We start from the raw sequence: 20,646 nt of genomic DNA, 5'->3' as shown, positions 1-20,646 counted from the left end.
AACCCATTTTCCTGTCATCCACCTAACTGCCATCAGAGAAGAAATCAAATTCTCAGAGAGAGGATGCCTCATAGAATTTTGTAGGGGTCCAGTGTGAGGAGATGAATCTTACACTATTGAAACATGGTAGAAAAGTATATTCCTTATTCTCTGATCAGATGCTCTTATAACAGCACAACTTTTCTCCTTGCTTCTACCCAAACAAAACAGCACCAACTTTTCCAATAAAATTTTCCACAGCTCGGTTCTTCCAGGTTCTCTCTTGATTCTTCCACAGTTTGCCTTCTTTAGAGCTAGTAACCAGTGCTCTTGTTTTTGCATCTATTTCTTTTCCCTGCTTGCTATTATTGTCTATAAAATTCCACCTAAGCAACACATTTCATTTCCTAGCATGGTCCAAAGTGCATCACACTGCAAAGAGTTGAAAGACCCAGGTTTTTGTGCACTTGTTCCAACTAGCTAGGTGACCTTGGAGAAATCACTTCCTTCCTTGGAGTTCAATTTCTTCATAGTACGATGGGGTATTAATACTTGTGCCATTCATTCAGGATCACTGTGGTGGGGCTGGAACATGATAATGTATGCTAATGTGTTCACAGTAAACGAATGCAAAGTGTAATTATTTTTGGTGCTTTCTGACTCTGCTCACCCTCTCACAGACATAGTGCTAAATTTTCCATATGAGTTGGATATGTCCACCTGGCAGGAAACTATTGCATAAAGGTATGTGTGAAAAATATTTTGAACTGCTAAATAGGAGAAAAATAATTGGACCTCTCCCATGAAAATAATTTGCACCAGGAATTGCTCTTTTAGTAGTTTCTCAGAAAACCACAGGATGTACAGCCAAAAGATCTTGCTTTGTGGTCTAAAAGTCTACTTTTTTTTTTGGCCGTGCCACAGGGCATGTGGGATCTTATTTCCCCTACCAGGGATCAAACCCATGCCCCCTGCAGTTAAGCGCCGAGTCCGAACCACTGGACTGTCAGGGAATTCCCAAAGTCTGCTGATTTTAAAGGATAGGAATCTAGAGCAAAAGCTATACAGTGGGGAGAATAAAAAAAGACCTACACCAGCCTTCTCAAACTCTTCCAAAATATTGCAGAGGGAGGAACATTCCCCAACTCATCCTACGAGGCCACCATCACCCTGATACCAAAACCAGACAAAGATGTCACAAAGAAAGAAAACTACAGGCCAATATCACTGATGAACATAGATGCAAAAATCCTCAACAAAATACTAGCAAACAGAATCCAACAGCACATTAAAAGGATTATACACCATGATCAAGTGGGGTTTATCCCAGGAATGCAAGGATTCTTCAATATATGCAAATCAATCAACGTGATACATCATATTAACAAATTGAAGGAGAAAAACCATATGATCATCTCAATAGATGCAGAGAAAGCTTTCGACAAAATTCAACACCGATTTATGATAAAAGCCTTACAGAAAGTAGGCACAGAGGGAACTTTCCTCAACATAATAAAGGCCATATATGACAAACCCACAGCCAACATTGTCCTCAATGGTGAAAAACTGAAACCATTTCCACTAAGATCAGGAACAAGACAAGGCTGCCCACTCTCACCACTTTTATTCAACATAGTTTTGGAAGTGTTAGCCACAGCAATCAGAGAAGACAAAGAAATAAAAGGAATCTAAATCGGAAAAGAAGAAGTAAAGCTGTCACTGTTTGCAGATGACATGATACTATACATAGAGAATCCTAAAACTGGCACCAGAAAACTCCTAGAGCTAATCAATGAATTTGGTAAAGTAGCAGGATACAAAATTAATGCACAGAAATCTCTTGCATTCCTATATACTAATGATGAAAAATCTGAAAGTGAAATTAAGAGAACACTCCCGTTTACCATTGCAACAAAAAGAATAAAATATCTAGGAATAAACCTACCTAAGGAGACAAAAGACCTGTATGCAGGAAATTATAGGACACTGATGAAAGAAATTAAAGATGATACAAACATATGGAGAGATATACCATGTTCTTGGATCGGAAGAATCAACATTGTGAAAATGACTCTACTACCCAAAGTAATCTACAGATTCAATGCAATCCCTATCCAACTACCACTGGCATTTTTCACAGAACTAGAACAAAAAATTTCACAATTTGTATGGAGACACAAAAGACCCCGAATAGCCAAAGCAATCTTGAGAACGAAAAATGGAGCTGGGGGAGTCAGGCTCCCTGACTTCAGACTATATTACAAAGCTACAGTAATCAAGACAGTTTGGTACTGGCACAAAAACAGAAATATAGATCAATGGAACAGGATAGAAAGCCCAGAGATAAACCCACGCACATATGGTCACCTTATCTTTGATAAAGGAGGCAAGCATATACAGTGGAGAAAAGACAGCCTCTTCAATAAGTGGTGCTGGGAAAATTGGACAGGTACATGTAAAAGTATGAAATTAGAACACTCCCTGACACCATACACAAAAATAAACTCAAAATGGATTCAAGACCTAAGTGTAAGGCCAGACACTATCAAACGCTTAGAGGAAAACATAGGCAGAACACTCTATGACATACATCACAGCAAGATCCTTTTTGACCCAGCTCCTAGAGAAATGGAAATAAGAACACAAATAAACAAATGGGACCTAATGAAACTTAAAAGCTTTTGCACAGCAAAGGAAACCATAAACAAGACCAAAAGACAACCCTCAGAATGGGAGATAATATTTGCAAATGAAGCAAGTGACAAAGGATTAATCTCCAAGATTTACAAGCAGCTCATGCAGCTCAATAACAAAAAAAACAAACAACCCAATCCAAAAATGGGCAGAAGACCTAAACAGACATTTCTCCAAAGAAGATATACAGATGGCCAACAGACACATGAAAGAATGCTCAACATCATTAATCATTAGAGAAATGCAAATCAAAACTACAATGAGGTATCATCTCACACCGGTCAGAATGGCCATCATCAAAAAATCTACAAACAATAAACGCTGGAGAGGGTGTGGAGAAAAGGGAACACTCTTGCACTGTTGGTGGGAATGTAAATTGATACAGCCACTATGGAGAACAGTACGGAGGTTCCTTAAAAAACTAAAAATAGAACTACCATACGACCCAGCAATCCCACTACTGGGCATATACCCTGAGAAAACCAGAATTCAAAAAGAGTCATGTACCAAAATGTTCATTGCAGCTCTATTTACAATAGCCAGGACATGGAAGCAACCTAAGTGTCCATCATCGGATGAATGGATAAAGAAGATGTGGCACATCTATACAATGGAATATTACTCAGCCATAAAAAGAAATGAAATGGAGGTATTTGTAATGAGGTGGATGGAGTTATAGAGTCTGTCATACAGAGTGAAGTAAGTCAGAAAGAGAAAAACAAATACAGTATGCTAACACATATGTATGGAATCTAAGGAAAAAAAAAAAAAAAAGGCCATGAGGAACCTAGTGGCAAGATGGGAATGAAGACACAGACCTACTAAAGAATGGACTTGAGGACATGGGGAGGGGGAAGGGTAAGCTGGGATGAAGTGAGAGAGTGGCATGGACATATATACACTACCAAATGTAAAATAGATAGCTAGTGGGAAGCAGCCTATATAGCACAGGGAGATCAGCACGGTGCTTTGTGACCGCCTCGGGGGGTGGGATGGGGAGGGTGGGAGGGAGGGAGATGCGGGAGGGAGGAGATATGGGAACGTGTGTATATCTGTAGCTGATTCACTTTGTTATAAAGCAGAAACTAACACACCATTGTGAAGCAATTATACTTCAATAAAGATGTTTAAAAAAAAAAAGACCTACACCAGAACAAAAAAAGCAAAAAAATACATAAGTGACTAACAGTCTTCCAGGTAGAGATACTTGACATTGATGAATTAGTGAAGATTTATTCACAGGTTACCCTGTTCAAGGCAATGTGCAAGGACATGTGGATACAGAGAGGAACAAGGCACAGTTTTCTACCTTTAAGGAGTTCTCTATCCTCTACCTTTTCTGAGGGACACAGAAAAGCAACCATATAGTCACAATACGGTGTGGTATATCCTCCCATGGAGGTCTTTGAGAGCACATGGAGGAGCTATCTCAGGTTTGTATTTGCATAACTATGTGGGTGTCACGGGGAAAAAGATCAAGGTAAGGAGTTTCATGTAATTTTAGTATCTTTCAGTGACTCTGAGCACAAGAGGGAACCGTAACTTGGTGCAGAAAACTATGCAAAGGAAGAAATTTTTCTAACAAACTCAAATAGGGCAAGGTTGTGACACTGGGCACTTACTGAGCAGCATCTCAGCACCCAAGGTAGGGAGACCTGCCCTAAGCTTCCCTACGACAGTGACTTAGGGAGATGATGATCACTCTGCTATGGGTGTGGAAGGCCAAACTTGAGAAACTTGAGAATTGTCAGCCAACACAAACTGCAAAGTAACAAGCACTCAACGTGGCCCATTTTATTGCCATTGCTGTTTAAACACCCAGACCAGACTTTCTGGATTGAAAGCCTTAGAAGATTTTGCACTGTAAGAAAAGTTCAATTAGAGACAAATATTGATACAGTGGTGATAGGTCCCGCACTGAGCCTTAGTGTTTTTATTTCCTTTAACTCTTTCTCTGAATATTTTTACCTGCTAGAAGGTATGATTACCAAATAGAGTTGGTTGTTTTTATTTATTTTTTATTTTTAGTATTTATTTATTTATTTATTTGGCTATGCCAGGTCTTAGTTGCAGCACGCGGGATCTTTAGTTGTGGCATGTGGGATCTAGTTCCCCGACCAGGGATCGAACCTGGGCCCCCTGCGTTGGGAGCAGGGAGTGTTAGTCACTGGACTACCAGGGAATTCCTTACAGTTGGTTGTTTTTAAAGTGAGAGGTATTTTCCGTGCATAAGCCATATCTGGTCTCTAAGTCTTATTTTTTCCAGGGGTAATCCCATGTTCATGTCTGCACAATACTGAGTGGAGGTAGGGTGATTGTTTAGCCCCTCTGGTCCATTTAAGCTCTGCTGGATAACAGAAGCCCAAATACTTGACACATTTGATCTAATGAGCCCAAAATACATCATCTGAAAGCTTGTTTGTGTGGCTATAACACCGAATAATGGCCAAGTTTACACATCATGCTGGGCTGTGACAGATGTCCTGGAACCTTCTCTATCCCAATCATATGGAACTTTCATGCACACTTCATGACCTTGTGTGACATTGTGCATTGAAACAACTTAATGTAATTGCATTTTATTTCTTAATTCCTCAGCGTTAGCACAGGTGAGGCCACAAGAAGGTTCTGTAAGCACATCAAATGTATAATTAGATTGAATTTCTTTCCCATTTGATTCAAAACGGTTGCATTGTACTGGTTTTCCTATTTTATCTGTGTCAGATATACCAGAAGGAAGTCTCGCTGTGTTCATTTTTAGTATGTGCTCCTGTTCAACTGAAAATAAAAGCTCCTCTTTCCCAGGTGAACCTGAGCTGCTCGTCTGCTAATATTAGAAATGAATGACATCAGTATGGGAGCACGGGACACTTAGCTTTGTCAGTCAAATTTTGGAAATCCTAAATGTTAAATCAAAGCTTCAGGAAAGAGTTACTGCAGAAGGGATACAGCTTTTTGAGAAGCCACGGTTACATTTCTTCTTTCTGAAGGCAGAATTGTCCTCTCAGTGTCTGAACTTGTTTCAGGACAATGGTTAGTTCCACGGCAGATGCATTAAATATAATTTCTAGTGTCATTTTGTGGAGCATCCATCATGCACTTTTTATTTTAAGGCGATAACAGAATTGTGAGAACTAAAATCCAGTGTCACTTAGGCATAGTATCAAATGCCATTTGATGCTTACAGGTCCTTTACAAATCAAAGATGCTTAAAGCAGAAGATTAGCAACCTAAATGTGCTGTTTTAAATTGCTTGCTTCTGAATACGTATACCTTAGACATTACTCACAGTTGTAAACTGCTTGGAAGAGAGGAATAGCTAGCTAAAATAGGTACCTTGCATTTGACCAAGAAAGATGCATATTGCATAGGACAAAAATCCCTTATTTAAAGGTTGACACAACAGAGACAACCTGAAAGCACATGTAAGGGACTCCAGTGGCCTTGTCAAGCTGGCAAAAACAAGTTTGGTTTGACCTGGTTTTCATGTGCTCAGATCATTACATCGTCTGCTGTTTTAGTCTACTTGAACAACTTTCTGATCCCTCTAAATCGCACTCTGCTGTGTGCGGTGCCTTACCTGGAAGCTACTAGTCAAATCCGGGGTATGGAATGAAAAAAAAAAAAGAAAGAAAGAAATGTACATTTAATCTTTCTTGAAAAATCCAGAGCAGAAAGTATGTGCATTTGTCAGCCAGCTGGTTCTGATAGTTGTATGAGAACATACATTTTGACAGCCATGAAGGTGACTACAAATGGTAATAACATTTTCTTATGAGGGCACCGCTCATCACTGTTGATAGTGAATAATGATTCATTTGGAAACCACCAGGCACATAAATGATTTAGCCATGCGTTTGGATGACAGACATTGATAAGTAGCACAATGACACTTTCTTTCCTTTATCTAAGTAGCAGCAAAGTAGAATGGGATTATTTCAGATTTTTTGATTTAAAGGTTCCAGTCATCGTCTGTTGTAAATTCCAACTAGGTTCTTATTCATTTTCTTTGGAAATATAAAATCACCTGTTGGTCTGTGTCATTCTAGAAAAGTCTACAGAAGTATGGCAAAAAGAGACTTCCCTATAATTAATTAGTTAGTTCAATAGAGATGTACTGAGTTTCAACTACATACCAAGCCTTGCATTAGGGTGTGGGGATGGGCTGAGTAGCAGATAGTTGCTGCTTTCATGGAGCTTACATCATAGAAGGGGAAACATGTCAAACAGTGAATTGATTATTTGACCATAGTACTAAATAAAAAAACAGTATGCCCTAAGTGAAAAATTGTCCTGTTGGGAAAGCTGACCTGGTCTGGATGGTTAGGAAAAGCTTCCCTAGGGAAGCAGCATTTAAACTGAAATCCAAAGAAGTAGTAAGAAACTTAATGAAAAGAGTAGGGATCAGCATTCCAAGCAGAGTGAACAGCACATGCAAAGGCTCAGAGGCTGGAGGAAGCATGGGTAATTGAAGAACGAAAAGAAGTACAGGTCAGGGGAAGAGTAGGGTGCAGAGTGAGCCCAGGTGAGTCTGTTAGGGGTGGTACGAAGCAGCTCAAACTGGGCCTTACCGATTATGTTACCGATTTTGGTCTTAATATGAAGGAGTAATGGAAAATTGCTGAAAATCTTAAGTAGGAGAAATGGGGTGAAGGGAGGCAAGAAGAGGAGCTTGGAGGCTGCTTTGGCAATGATGATGATAAGTGATGGTTCAGATTCAGTCTAGGTATTCTTAGTGGGCAAAATCTACAGGACTTGGTGTTTGAATAGGAAGGTGAAAGAGAAGGAGAAGTAAGGGTCCATTCTCAGGTTTCTGAATTGGGCAGCTGGGTGAAGAAAGGTGCTTTTCACTGAAGTGGGGTTCATTCGACAAACAGAAGGGTTTTGACCACCTTTGGGCATGTGGGCAAGATATCCAAATTAGTTGCCTGGAGCTCAGAGCAGGGAGAGGGTTTTTCTGGGTATCAAGGGTAATGAGCGCCATGGGCTGGGGTCAGCTGCAAAGGGAGACAGCGTTCAGTTAGAGAAGAGGGGGCCAAGGCTCGGCTTTGAGGGGCTCCAACATTATAGGTGGCCAAGAGGAAGCTACACTGGCAAAGGAAACTGAGAAGGAGGGGTCAAGGTGTAGGAGGAAACCAGAAAGTGATGCTGTCAAAGCTAAAGGTGGAGTCGGTTTCAACAGGGTGTAAGTGGCCAGTACTGAAGGCTGCGGGGAGGACAGAGGAACGCCCTTCACGTTCAGCCCCGCAGCGACTGCTGACGACTTCTGGGCAGTCATTTCAGTGGTTCTGTGAGTGGTTTCAGTGGTCCTGTTCAGTGGTTCCGTGGTTCTGTGAGTGTCAGGTCGGTCAGACTGAGGAGGGGGAGGTACAGAAATAATGCTTACTAACTGTGTGTGACCTTGGACAGGTTACTTAAACTTTTTAAGTCTCTTTCCTCATTCACAAATGGGGATATTAATAGCTCACTGCTTTTTATTTTCCAAAGAGTGAGAAAATATAAATACAGCACCAGTCCCAGGATACTTCAGTGTTCAATAAATGCTATTTACTTTCTTCCTTTCTTATTTTCTAGGAAAACTGGTGTCTCAAACACTGAATCTGGTGAGGTTCTGGTTCAGGTACTAAAGCTGTTAGGAGGTTGCCTCTGTGGCTTTCAAGACCTACTTCTGTGACTCTATGATCCTCTTACTTCGTGGATTTGTGCTTAGACATTGCAAACTTCCTGAATCTATTTTATGTGAATTGTGAGTCATTTTGCTAGAATCATTAGGATAGTGGGAAACAGGGGATAAAGATAGATAAGGGAGGCGAAGGAGAAGGTGACACTTGGTTGGTAAAGGCAGTTTGGAGAAATCATGTGGGTCTGAGAAATTTAGAACCTTTCTTCCGTGATTGCCAGGAGGGAAATGGAGTTGGAACACAAAGTTGTGCGGATGGGGCAGAACTTGGATGTTCTGCAGGGGTGGGGATGGGGAGAAAGGTTGAGAAATGCTCACCAAAATCTACTTATCACTTCAATAAAAGTTACTCACTGCTTTTTCTGTCTCAAGTATCCAAGGCATCAGAATAGCTGGAACTCAATAATTCAGAGTCTTAAATCAGAAGACTCTAGAACCTTTATCTCAGGGCATATCGCTTGGGGTTCATGAACTTGAATGAGAAAAAATACATTTTTATTTTCACCAACATCTAACTGAAATGTAGCTTCTCCTTCAAATATGAATGTAGGCAAGAAACCACAGAAGTACCCACATTAACTGTTACTTTGCCACCAAAAGGAATTACAGGTATTTTTCTACCACATCACAGTTGCCTCAAAAATTTCAAAAAATTATTTGCACTCACCATTTACACTCATCACCTTTTGGAAATTGTGGTATTCGACGCACTCCTAGAGCTTGTTGTTTAATATATTCACAAAGAAGTGCATGGACTTCCCTGGTGGCGCAGTAGTTAAGAATCCTCCTGCCAATGCAGGGGACACGGAGGAGCCCTGGTCCGGAAAGATCCCACATGCCGTGGAGCAACTAACCCTGTGTGCCACAACTACTGAGCCTGCGCTCTAGAGCCCGCGAGCCACAACTCCTGAAGCCTGCTCACCTAGAGTCCGGGCTCCACAACAAGCGAAGCCACCGCAATGAGAAGCCTGCACACCACAACAAAGAGTAGCCCCTACTCGCAACTAGAGAAAGCCTGCACACAGCAATGAAGACCCAACGCAGCCAAAAATAAAATAAATAAAATAAAATAAATAAATTTTTAAAATAAATAAATAACTAAAAAGTGCTTTTAAACACATAACATAAAATATACAGGAATCCAATTAAATGGAAATACAGTTCAAAATATTTAAAATCCAAATTTGTGACCTAGTAAGACATGCACTTCAAAAAAAAAAAAAAAAAGATTCTGAAGAACCTAGAGGCAGGACAGGAATAAAGACACAGACATAGAGAATGGACTTGCAGACACGGGGAGGGGGAAGGGTAAGCTGGGACGAAGTGAGAGAGTGGCATGGACATATATACACTACCAAATGTAAAATAGAATAGATAGCTAGTGGGAAGCAGCCGCATAGCACAGGGGGATCAGCTCAGTGCTGTGTGTCCACCTAGTGGGGTGGGTTAGGGAGAGTGGGAAGGAGACGCAAGAGGGAGGAGATATGGGGATGTATGTATATGTATAGCTGATTCACTTTGTTATAAAGCAGAAACTAACATACCATTGTTAAGCAATTACACTCCAATAAAGATGTTAAAAAAATAAGATATGCACTTCTTTGTTTTTTTCTTATAAACTTATTTATTTTTGGCTGCATTGGGTCTTCATTGCTGCACACGGGCTTTCTCTACTTGCGGTGAGCGGGGGCTACTCTTTGTTGCGGTGCAGAGGCTTCTCATTGCGGTGGCTTCTCTTGTTGCGGGGCACGGGCTCTAGGCTCGCGGGCTTCAGTAGTTGTGGCTCACGGGCTCTAAAGTGCAGGCTCAGTAGTTGCTCTGCAGCATGTGGGATCTTCCGGGACCAAGGCTCAAACCCAGGTCCCCTGCATTGGTAGGCATGTTCTTAACCACTGCGCCACCAGGGAAGTCCAAAAGCACTTTTTCTAGGGAGTCTGTAGGCTTCATCAGACTGCTAGAGGGGTCCGTGCATCAAGAGTCTCGAATGTAGCTAAAAGATAAATGTTGTTTAAAAAAAAAAGCCTCTTGGTTCATCCATCTGCCACAAAGCAACATGAGTTTACAAGCATCTTTTTCAAACTGGGAGGGAAGGCAATCCTGAAAAGTTTTGAAAGCGAAATTAAATATGCCATACCCCAGAGCTACTATTTAAAATGTGTATAATAAAGTTGATAGTGTTGGTGCTTATTATCCCTTTGTTTAATTTTAGTAAGTTACAAAACATTATTAAGGACCTTGCTGAATTTACTTCCAAATTCAGGCCTGCTGCTTGTATTATCTCTACATGGGTATAAATCCATGACCCTAAGGTCTCCCATTACAGGGCTCCTCAAGGGCCTCATCCACCCACCTACAGTCGGGGAGTCTGCCATGCTTACCCCTGAGGGCAGAGGAGACGGAAGAGGATTTGCCATCCCCGGGGCTCTGGGTTTCAGCCTCATGCACGATATTTCTTTTGTAACAATTTACTTTAATGTGATTCATTCATTCAACCATTTATTTCCTATTTCATTCCCTATTATATTTGTGTTTGTTTTAACATAAAATAATGTTTCCTTCCTAAATCTTCAAGCAAGTTTGTTGTCTCAGAGATGTGCCATGTTGGTCCCGTGGCTTTACTAGGTATCCCTTGGCACCCTTTGCTGTCCCAGTTTGAGAGGCTTGGCTATAAACTATTATCAGTCATTTATACCTTAGTGTGAAGAAGTTTCAGAGCTTTTTCTTACATAGTTTGGAGGGATTAGAAGGAGCAATCAAGAAATAAAGCACTAAACCTCTGACAGAATTGGAAGGGGGAATAAAAGTGGAGTGGCAGGAGGATGAAGGAAGTGGGCCCCCGAATGGGAGAACACACTTTTCTACCTTCCAAATTTTGTCCAAGATCACATCTCTCCTCACAACAGAATGATCACACTTTCCTATGTGAATATCACACATGTACTTGCATTTTCAACACTAAGAAGAGAGAATCTAAAGATTTCAAAGTTTTCTTCACCCTGGGGTGATGATTTATTTTCAAAGAAGTTCCACAAGATGAAGCAAAGGTAAAGCCTTCTCTGTCATCTGCTTTGTAATGAGAGCTGTGTTTGTTTCCACTGTAATGAGCTGTGTAGTTTTCAAAGGCAAAGTAAAACAAACAAAAAAGCATCTGAGACAGAGCTCATGCTCCACATCTTCCCAATTCCATTTACTGTGCATGAATTTCTTGCTTTCTCTTTAGAAAGTAAAGTCAGCCATGTGATGGAGACTGAGGCGTGAGCCTGACTGAGGGGCAGGGTGATATTTAAACATGCACTTAAAAGTATAAGGTTGCTTCTAGCCATTATGCATTAGTTTGCCTTTCACTATCCTTGACAGAGGAACATAAAATTAATGCCTGTTTTCTCTGTGTGCCCAATCCTTTACACCTGCTGTCAGAGTGCCATATATCACGGCGCATATTGTACTCATTGTGTACAAGGTTGTTTCTCCTTCCAGACTGAGATCTGTGAGGGTAGCAACTGTGTCTAATGCATCTGTTTATTCCCAGCACTTAGCAAAGTCCTGGGCACATAGTTGGTGTTCAGTGATGCTCACAGTGGGTGCTCTGATGCCATCGTTTTGCTGTGGATAAAGACTGCATTGTCACTCACTTGTACTACTCTTGTTGGCTACGGAGGCTCTGTGGTTTACTGGGAAACACTGGGCAGCATAGTGTGGTGATGATATACTTACAGTGAAGAAGTGCCTGTAGTGTTTCCTATCATTGAAACCTTGGGAAGTTACCAAACCTCTCTGTGCCCCATAGTTACTGGGGATAATAATAGAAGCTACCTCACAGGGTTGTTGTGAGGTTTAAGTGTGAGGATTAAAACCTTTAAAGTAATGCTTCACACATGGTAAATGCTAAGTGCAAGCTGTTATCAGATAGACACAGGTTTGAATCCAAGCTCTGTTCCTGGTAGCTATGGACATCTCATTTCACCTCATACAGGTTCCCTCTTCTGTAAAATGAGTTCCTATGCCCTCCCTGAGTGGAGGGATACAGCAAACATTGTAGCCTTTCACTCTTTCAACCAATGTAGGTTTTAGGGCTCCTTCTTCTATTTTACAAGAGGCTGGAGCTTGGGAACCTGCTTAGCAAGATGCATTCTATCCCCACCCATACCATTCCTCTTCTCCCTCTGACCCTTCACTTAAGTGTGGTCACTGTTCCAATGGGAGGGTGAATCCCAGCCCTCTAGTATTTACAGCCTCAAAGCCTAGAGCTGGGGCTAAAGGGAGAGTCATGACCAAGGTCAACTTCTATGTCCAGCCTGCTCTTACTTGTTGGTTCAGTCAGTCCACCTGCAGGTCACCCCATGTGAACTTCCAGTGTACACTTCAAATCCAGAATATCAACCTGTGGCCCCGCCTCTAACCCCTCCAAAAAATAAGCAACATATTTTAACTCCCACAGACCTCTTCCCTCTCCTTTGGCCTCCACAACCAATCAGTCAGCAAAATCTGAGGAGCCCACTTCTGTACCATCCCTCACCTACATCCTGACTTCTTCGTTACCACCACCAGATCAGACCTTTGTATTAATGGCTTCCTAACTGTTCTTCTGCCTTAGAGCTTCTCCTACGCTTTCGCTGTTTATCTCTGATTAGCTTTATACCTTCTTATTTGTATGTAGTAACTATTTTTCATGTCTTATTACCTTTCCTCAACTGCAAAGTACTTGACGGAGAGATCCAAGCCTGATTTTATATTTGACTTCCTTATAATAGTTTGTCTCATGGAGGTACCAGTAAATATTTCATTGACTAAATTAACAATCAAATGACTAAGTCTGAGAAGTCTTTCTTACCTTCCTGATGTGAACTTCCAGAGTCTGATATTATTTTAGTCCTAATTCTTTTGTGTTTAGATTGACTATTAAAATTCAGTTGTCCTATTCAACATCATAGTGCAATAAGGCGATACAAAGAAATAAAAGGCATGCAGATCGAAAAGGAATAATAATACTGACTCTTGTTGAAGACAACATGATTGTCTATGTAGAAAAATCCCAAAGAATCTACCAAAGAGCTCCTTGAACTAATAAGTGGATTTAGCAAGGTTGCAGAATACAAGGTCAATATACGAAAGTCAATTGTATTCCTAGCAATGAACAGTTGGAATCTGAAACTTCAAAGAAAAAACTATTTGCAATAGCACCCCAAGAATGAAATATTTATTCACAAATCTATCCAAATATGGGCAGTATCTGTATGCTAAAAGCTATAAAACATTAAAGAAAGAAATGAAAAAGGATTTAACTAAACGGAGAGACGTAACACGTTCATGGATTGCAAGACTCAATATTGCTAAACTATCTATTCCCCTCAATTTGATCTGTGGAGTAAAGATAATCCCAATTCAAATCCTAGCAAAATGTTTTATACAGATCAACAAGGTGATTCTCAACTTTATACGGCAAGGTGAAAGAACTGGAATATTCAAAAGAATTTGAAAAAGAATAAAGTAGGAATCACTCATATTACTTGATTTCAAGATTTACTATAAAGCTACAGTAATCAAAGCAGTGTGGTATTATCAAAAGGAATGAAGCACATATAAATGGAACAGAATAGATAGTAAATGGAATAGAATAGATAAGCCAGAAATAGGCCCACACAAATATAGTCAACTGATTTTTGACAAAGGTGCAAAAACAATTCAATGGAGAAAAGATAGTTTTTTCAAGAAATGGTGTTGGAACAAATGGAACAATTGTCCATATGTAAAAAAAAAAAAAAAATGAACCTGATACACACCTCTCATCTTAGGCAAAAATTAACTCAAAATGGATCATAGTCCTAAATGTAAAATTTTAAATTACGAAACTTCTAGAAAAAAATGATAGGAGAGACTCTGTGAGACTTTAGGTTAGGTAAAAGTTTTTTAGATATAGTACCAAAAGGATGATCCATAAAAAATTCAAAAAATTGGTCTTCATAAAAATTTAAAACTTTTGCTCTGTGAAAGACACTGTTAGTAGAATGAAAAGACAAGCTACACACTGGAAGAAAACAACTGCAAAAACCCAATAAAAGGTGGCCTGTGTCTGGTCAAAAGTGTTGAACAGACACTTCACTAAAGAAGATATTTGCATAGTAATTAAACACATGAAAAAGTGCTCAACATCATTAGGCATTAGGGAAACACAAATTAAAACCATAATGAGATACCACTACACACTTATTTGAATGCATAAGATAAAACCAAAACCAAAACCAAACACAATGCCAAGTGCTGGCAAAGATGCAGAACAAATGGAAACTCATACATTGCTGGTGGAAATGCAAAATGATATGCCCCACTTTGGAAAACAATTTAACAATTTCTTATAAAGTTAAACATACTCATACCATATGACTCAGCAATTCCACTCCTGGATATTTACCCAAGTCAATCAAAAACTTATGTTTACACAAACAACTTTAGGAAAATATTTTTAGCAAATTTATTCATAATCCACTGAAAACTAGAAACCACCCAGATGCCTGTCAACTGATGAATGGATAATCAAATTAAGGTGTATTCACACAATGGAATACCACTCAACAAGAAAAAGAAATAAACTATTGATTCACAATTCATGCAATAATATAAATGCAGTTAAATATTTTGCTAAATCAAAAGGCTACATATTATATGAGTCCATTTATATGACATTCTGGGAAGGATTATAAGGGCAGAGAAAGATGAGTAATTATCAGGGGTTAGAGGTGGGTGGAGAGATTGACTACAAAAAGGCAGTATGAGGGATACTTCGGGGTTATGAAATTTATTCTGTATGGTGCTGTTGTGGAATGACTGTGCATTTATCAAAATCCATACAACTGAACAAACACAAAAAATGAATTATACTCTATGCAAATTTTAAAAAAAATCTACCAGGATGTCAGGGGAACCCAAGATGAGATGCAGACTGTGAGATATGAATCTAACTGTATTACAAATGGATGACATACCACACAGAAGTGGGTGGGGAATGAAGGACCTAACTTAAATAACTTTTGACTGGATACCGTAAGGCTAAGAACAAAAAGAATTGTACACAAACACTGTTGTCTAGTTGGCAAATTTGTCTCTCACAGGGGTATGAGTTAGCAATTTTGAAACTAAGCTTGAATACTAACGTTGACATATAAGAAATGTAGTGAGTGAACACTAGACCCAGAAACTAAACAAAAATAGAACAAAATTGAGGACCCTTTGAAGCCAACATCCCTTTATCATTTAATTTCATTTTATATGTAAACACTCTCACGTTGACAGAACATTGGTTTCTGTTTGTTTCTTCTTTGCTTTTTTGCTTTTCTAATTCAGCAGATGTTTACTCAGCAGCTACTAAGATGCATCCAGAGTTCGCCACTGATTTTGAGGTTAATGCATGCTCTTTCTCTTCAGAAGAATAACAAATCAAAAACTGACCTGGGAACTAGTGAGAACTGAATGCAGTTGGCCCGTGACGATTTTGAGCCCTGTTATAAATGGCTAATGATTGGTCAGTCTGGAGTGCTGGATTTAGTTTATTTTCATTCTCCAACCTCTATGTTGGTCTTTTTAAATTCTTCTGGATATCTTAGCTTGTGATGTCTCAAAAGTAGGGAAACTGCATCTCATTCTGTGGTGACAGTGCTCACTAGAGGGCAGAGAACTGCACCTTCTCGTGGTGACTAGGAAAATACCCACCTACAGCCACGAGAATTGCTCTCCAAAATGAGGAGCTCTCTCTGTTCCAGTCCTTTCCGATTGCACTTGATACAAAGGGAAAGCTCTGCCTATATATCCATGAAAGGGAGAAAGGGAGAGAAGACCGCCCTCTTATGAAACAGCAAGGCATCAGAATATATTCTTTAGGACCTTAAGATCTTTCTGAAATTCTCTTGAAAATGAAATCAAAGTTCTCTCTCCTTGGGCTTGGGTAAATTTTTACTAATACATGTAATTTTTAAAAATTGACTCCAGGCATTTTAAAATAATCACCGCATGGCAACTATAGAATCCTGTGAAATAATCTTGCTTTACGCTTTTGTGAATTAGTCCATCCTCAGAAATTAATTAATTGCAGTTGGTTAAAATCATTAGCGGTACTTCATTCAAGTTGACTAACTGGTCCTAAGCAAGATTTAGATGGTAGGAATTCACAGGATAGGGCTCAATATTGATGGCAGAATAGCTGAGGATCTGATAATTCTTTGATGTGGCCCCAAAGAAGCCAATTTCCAACTCTAGTATCATCATCATATTATGAGAAGGGAAATCATGATGGGAAGTAGGTGCTGTCTACACAATTGCAGGCAAAGAGCTGGTTATTTTAGTAAAAACTGATGAAGCCTAATTTTTTGACAGTATGATGCCAAACTGGACGATCGAGTAAAAGTTTTGAATCCACTTTGAATCTACTAGGATGTTTAACATCTATAACACGTCTTTGACTTTTAAAATGGAAAAGGAGGACTTCCCTGGTGGCACGGTGGTTAAGAATCCACCTGCCAATGCAGGGGACATGGGTTCAATCCCTGGTCCGGGAAGATCCCACACTTAAGAGCAACTAAGACTGCATGCCGCAACTACCGAAGCCCTCGGGCCTAGAGCCCATGCTCCACAATGAGAGGAGCCACCACAATGAGAAGCCCGCTCACCACAACAAAGAGTAGCCCCCACTCGCCACAACTAGAGAAAGCCCATGTGCAGCAACGAAGACCCAAAGCAGCCAAAAATAATAAATAAATAAATAAATAAAACGGAAAAGTACAGGCAATCATCTATTTTTTTATTTTTCACGTATTGAGTGAACATAAACATACTTTATTTTCCCTGTACCGGAACTCAGCTTTTTAATAATAGCAACAATTTATAGAGTACCTACCATATGCCAGCACTGTCTTAGGTGCTTTTACACATAATTCACACATATAAAGGAACGCCGTCTTTCCAAGTAGACGCTCCTGTGCTCCTTCTGTCCATGAGGAGGCAGTGGCTGAGGTTAAGTAACAGACCAGGGTCCCACACACCTAGCACGTGGCAGAGTCAGGAGCAGAACTCTGTCTGCTGTTGAAGTGTGTGTTCCTTCCACCGTTCCCTGCCTTCACGTGGCCTGCGCATCGGGAACGACCCAACTGTTAGTGATTGCCTAGAGAGGCAGGCAGTGATGGGGTCCCTGCCCCGGGTAGGCCATTTTGGGAGGCCTAGGGAAGAGAGAAATTGAGTTTCTGCAACTCTTGCTAGGCATCCACACCCGCTCCTGGTGCCTCCCCATCTGTTCTGGGCCCCCCAACCTCCCACCCCTGACTGTAGCTTTCCACAGTCTCTGTGATTGATGCCATGGCAGTGGTGGGAGTTGGTGAACTGCCACTCATCTCACCCCTCTCCCCATCAGCCTTCAGACTGAAACAACTGGAGAAGAAAATAGGCAGAAGGAAATGTACCACTCATACTGGTTCACATTTCAACAGAACTGATTTCCTCCTGTTCTTTGCTCTTTTAAAAGAGAAAAAAATGAAGTCATCGGCATGCTCTGCTGATTGGAGATGGGATGACCAATGGGGCCGGAATAGACCATGTTCACAACCTGTGGGGTGTGGGGTTAAGGGTATGGAAAGGGGAATGGGAAGGAAAGTTCAGAAGGACTGAGGTAGCCTTGCCTGAAAAAGAAGGCTGGATCAAGAATGATTTTTAGCACAACCATCCAATGAACACTTTGGAGCTACCGTGGGCAGGGAGCTAAGGACATAACTTTGAATAATTCACATCTCAAAGCTGGCTTATTCATTCACTCAGTACATGTGAACCTACTGTTAAGGCAGACACTCTTCTAGGTTCCAGGGCTGCAACGTGAACAAAACAAATCAAATTCTTGACCTCATAAGGCTTACATTCTAGTGGTGTGGCCACGGTAAATAAGTCAGCACAGTAGTAAGTTCAGTAAATGAGAGGTGCTCTGAAAACATAGACGCTGGCTCATGGCAAAGGCAAGGTGGTCAGTGGCAGCCCCTCTGAAGAGCTGACACCTGAGCAGGAGCATGAAGGATGAGAAGGAGCCAAGTCAACCCCGAAAAGATCTTGGGGAAGCGAGTTTCAGAGAGAGAGATAAGCAAGGCCCTGAGGTGGGACAAGCTCGAGGAGCAGAAGGAGGAGACTGTGGTGGAGGTCAGTGTGTGAGGCAGGAGCAGCTCAAGATGAGGTTAGAGAGAGAGATGGGAGCCAGGACTTACAAGGCTGCTGGTAACCAGCTTAACTCTCTACCTGGGCAGCAAAGGTAGAAATGGTCCCCAAATTGCTGTGGACTGTATACGAAGAACTATTTTATTTAAATAGAGCTGTAAAATAGAGAGGGGATGAATCTTTGCTGGAGAAGTTTTAGAAGAGAACTGAGACTTTGTAGATCAGGGTAAGGAAGCTTCATCTGGGGCCAGGTCACACCTCCCTAGACTGGTGAGGGTTGTGGTGTTTGGGACCTCGGGTTGTCCTGTTGCACAGCTCTGGGGGCCCATTGTATTCTATGTGCATAACCTCCATTTCCCAGCTGTACAGTTCAGTGGTCCTGTCTTGGGCTCCCTGCTTCCCCTTTCTGTACCCCTTTCCTTTATGGTATTCTCTTTTGCCCCTTCTGGTCTCAAGTATCTCCAGTTCTCAGGCTCTGTCTCTTTTCCTTTTATCAAATTCTGCTCTCAGGAAAGTCAGAACAACTCATTCTCTCTAAGGTGTAAATGATCAACATGAACAAAGTGCTGGAAGAGGAAATCAGCACCCTATGATTCTCAGGAATCAGGAAGAAGTGCTCTTTGCATGTGCATCTGTTTGGAATGCTTTTCTCACATATTCTCACCCAAGACCCAGCTCCAAATTCCCCTTCCCACGGAGGCTCCCTAAGGAGGAGCTATTAACTTCTTCCACTGAGTCTGCATCTCAGTTCTGCCCTTCCTGTGTTACTTTGTGCATTGTCTGATTGATCTGTCCCCCTACAAGCTTGTGGACTTCTTGAGGAAAGACATCATATCTCATTCACCTGTTCCTCGGGCCCTGACATGATGCTATGCTCATGTTGACCATCTGACCAAGGAGCTGGGAACGGTCATAAGAGCTGTGTTTACTTTGATCATAGTAGGCTATGATTTTCATGGGGCTGAGTTTAATTAATGCTTATTAGAAAAACTTCCTTTCTTGACAGACCTGCATTCATTACAACTTTGATTTCTTCAATATTGTAAATATTGCAGCCTGAATTACTACCAATTTAAGATGCACTGGTTGACAAATTTCCTCTTTTAAAATGCAAATATTCCTAATGGGGGTTAAGTCCATTCATTCATACAAAACACATTTATTGTGTGTCTGCTCTGTGCAACACACTGTCTCATCACTCACACCAAAATACTAAGGAGTTTACAAGGAACTGCTTTTTTTCCCCCACGTAATGAATCAAGAATCCCAAGTCAAGGCCTTATAATTCTACTTCTTCTAATCTACCTAGTGGAAAAATCTAGAGATCTGCAATTAGTTTTATGTACAAAAATATGGATTGTAATCATTATTTATAATGGTCAAAGGAAGAAAACCATTCAATAATACGAGGAGAATCAAATTAAAGTTTCATCAGTATGATGGATTCTTATGTAACTACTTAAAATTACATTAAAAAGAATGTTTTATTAACACAAGAAATGCTTGCATTACCATGTTAAATGATAAAAGCAGGATATAAAATTTGTTGCAGTATGATCTTTTAAAATGCTCAGAAGAAATCCTGTGAGGAAATTCACTAAAAATGTAAATAGTGGTAGTTCTTCTAAGTGGTAAGATATTGGTTGACTTTTAGTTTCCATACATTTATATTTTATAAACGTTTTGTACTAAGCATGTATTGCTTTTATGATGGAGAAAAAGGAAATGTATTGTATTGGAAAACCAGAACCACTTCCCCTAGTTGCTAAGATCAATCACAGAAAGAGGATAGGACCGGAGGGGATGGGGACAGCTTTATAGGCAAGATGAGCCTGCGCCTGTGTGAGGACAGCATGGAGGGCCCAGCTGGCAGTCTAGGGTGCTGCCCCCTGCAGGTGGAATCGGGAAGAGCGAATACCAGGAGATGGGAGGGCACAGAAGACACGTTCTGGGGTAGCTCCATCTTGCCTAGGCCAAGCCTAGGATGAAACTGTGACTGACTCCTCCAGGTTTGGACAAGTAGAACAAAGGCTCTGGTCCCAGACTAGCTGCCCAGCTGAGCAAGAACCACCTTTCTGGGTTTGTTTCAACACAGCTATAGTGAGCTTTTAATC

The 20,646-nt window shown here is 40.7% G+C and overlaps 1 protein-coding gene across 5 annotated transcripts in view; it reads right to left on the bottom strand.

Moving 5' to 3' along the window:
- KCNAB1 (potassium voltage-gated channel subfamily A regulatory beta subunit 1) overlaps window positions 1-20,646 on the bottom strand; it is a 420,969-nt gene that overhangs the window by 119,278 nt on the left and 281,045 nt on the right. The gene's annotated exons all lie outside the window — the stretch shown is intronic.

This window comes from Eschrichtius robustus, chromosome 6 (assembly GCF_028021215.1).
Source record: "Eschrichtius robustus isolate mEscRob2 chromosome 6, mEscRob2.pri, whole genome shotgun sequence".
NCBI classification, from domain to species: domain Eukaryota; kingdom Metazoa; phylum Chordata; class Mammalia; order Artiodactyla; family Eschrichtiidae; genus Eschrichtius; species Eschrichtius robustus.
Note: the sequence above shows the minus strand (reverse complement) of the source record. Positions and strands in the feature narration are given on the sequence as shown.